Below are 2,605 nucleotides of genomic sequence, written 5' to 3'. Positions count from 1 at the left end.
GTAGAGGGGTGACAACCAAACCACGAAAAACACACTCATACCATAAACCACCCTCTCCCTACTTCACTTTTGGCGCATTACATGATGGCAGGTAACGGTCTCCAGGCATTCTCCAGACCCTAACCTTCCCATCGGATTACTACAGGGCATACCGTGATTCATTACACCACATCACTCATTTCCATTCCAGCAATCCAGTGTTCAGTGGCGTCTCTCTTTTCATCACCTCAAGCGTCACTTAGCGCTAACTACGCAAAAGTGTGGCTTATGAACAGCTGCTGTTCCACTGCACCTTATTCTTTTTAACTCCCTACGCACGGTCACTGCCCAAGATGGACTGGCGACAACTTTTTGGAGATCACAAGTGATTGCTTCCGCTAATTATATACGATTTTAATACCACCCCCACAATTTTCGACAGCCCCTGTCCGTCACTACATAACGCCTGCCTGGTCTTCACTTAGCTGTCATTGTAACTTCGCATTCCCACTTAGCAATCACATCGCTATCAGTCGACTTGGGCAGCCGTAGAGAGTTTGAAACGTCCATAACGGATTTGTTATTCAGGTGACATCCAGTGCCAGGTCACATAGCTCTCCTGACCTCCCCACTGCGCTGTTACTATTCCTCTACTGACAACACAACACTTCTTGCCTTCTTTTACAAATGGTTCAAATGGCTCTGAGCACTATGGGACTTAACTTCTGAGGTCATCGTTCCCCGAGAACTTATAACTACTTAAACCTAACTAACCTAATGACATCACACACATCCATGCCCGAGGCAGGATTCGAACCTGCGACCGTAGCAGTCGCGCGGTTCCAGACTGTAGCGCCTAGAACGGCTCCGCCACTCCGGCTGGCCTTCTTTTACACTGGCAAGTCCATTTCTCGTTACATCTAGTGGTCAATTCCACATTACTTAAAGTACCTGGATACTTTTGATCAGATACTGTACTACTGGCAGCTGCGCATGTGCATCCTATAAGCATCGCAGTTTGTCCAATACTTGTCCCTAGTTGCACGGGAAATCGCAACAGTCTCATGATAGAAACATATTAATAGTGCATATAACTCACATTCATGAAACACGGACGCGACGAAAGCGAATTAGAAGCGAGATCTGAGAATACCCGACCACTCTTCAATGAATTTATGTCTCGCATCTGAGCGTGTTACGCTTTGACAACATTGCAACCCGACGTGATGAAGAATAAGAGACAAAATGGAAGCAATCTAAGAATTTTTTGAGATGTAAGAAACTACCCTGATGTATGGCTACGTTCCAGGATGGTGCACGACCGTGGACAAACATTTGGTCACATTTCGATGTTGCTGTGCATTTCAACAACACATGCCATCAAATGCTGGTAGATGCAGAACAAAATTCTGGGCAATTTGTGAGTATGTAATAAGCTACGGCTGAAAGTTGAAATAGTACTTCGGGAAGGAGGAAGAAACCAGAGCGGAGCGACTTGTAGAGAATGATATGAAAACCCTGGTGATTTAACCAGAAAAGTCAGGACATACAATACCACAAAGATGGTACTAAGACCATGGATCCTCAGACGCCACGCTGAAGTGTGAGAAGAGAAACAAGGCGCTGCACCAAATCTGTATGCACGAATCACTGCGAGAATTTGGAATAAGAATTATATTACAAAACCGCGTCGGGTAAATTGAGAATCAACTACATATCCTTAAAAACCAATTATTGAAGGTATAAGATAAAAATTGTGTTTTTCAAAATTTAAACATAAATAAAATTATTTTCAAAGTATTTATACTTCAGAGGCAACGGCCTTGCCGCAGTGGATACACCGGTTCCCGTGAGATCACCGAAGTTAAGCGCTGTCGGGCGTGGTGGTCTCTTGGATGGGTGACCATCCAGGCCACCTTGCGCTGTTGCCGTTTTTCGGGGTACACTCAGCCTCATGATGCCAATTGAGGAGCTACTCGACCGAATAGCAGCGGTTTCGGTCACGAATACCATCATAACGACCGGTAGAGCGGTGTGCTGACCCCATGCCCCACCTATCCGCATCCTCCACTGAGGATGACACGGCGTTCGGATGGCCCTGGTAGGCCACTCGTGGCCTGAAGATGGAGTGCTTTAATATCTCAGATGTGGTTTAGATCACAAGTAGTCAAAACAGTGTCGATTTACGTCAATTTAAACAACACCGACTTGATAGACCCGACTGGTAGGTTTCGTTACACACATTTTCTGGTGAGCAGAGGTTTAAGCTAAGGATCACCAGACAGGTATTCAACTATGCTCCTCTGGAAATACGAGTCCGCTCAATATCCCTGGTACCCATTAAAGAGGTTTTGCAAGTAACAAACACCAAAGTTTTTTCAGCTGCTCTATTTTGACTGGATGAATGATGTTGGTAGTTGCGTCGTTGAGCAGTGCTGTCCTAGTTTTGGGTCCGGTATTTCACCGTTGTGTTAGCGCGTTCTGTAGGAAAGAGAAAGGAACGGTTCTTTTCACTTCGTCCAGGATATTGTGGCGAATCATGTTTCATCTGCAGTGGGGGCTCTCACGCTGAGGGGCGAGCGCACTGGGTTAAAAGAGGGTGCGTGGGTTGCGGGGGAGACAGAGG

The 2,605-nt window shown here is 46.0% G+C and overlaps 1 pseudogene; it reads left to right on the top strand.

The window, feature by feature from the left end:
- Nucleotides 1–1,792: 1,792 nt before the first annotated feature.
- Nucleotides 1,793–1,910, top strand: LOC126357320 (5S ribosomal RNA; annotated as a pseudogene).
- The last annotated feature ends 695 nt before the right edge of the window (nt 1,911–2,605 follow it).

This window comes from Schistocerca gregaria, chromosome 3 (genome assembly GCF_023897955.1).
Source record: "Schistocerca gregaria isolate iqSchGreg1 chromosome 3, iqSchGreg1.2, whole genome shotgun sequence".
Classification (NCBI taxonomy): Eukaryota; Metazoa; Arthropoda; class Insecta; order Orthoptera; family Acrididae; genus Schistocerca; species Schistocerca gregaria.
Note: the sequence above shows the minus strand (reverse complement) of the source record. Positions and strands in the feature narration are given on the sequence as shown.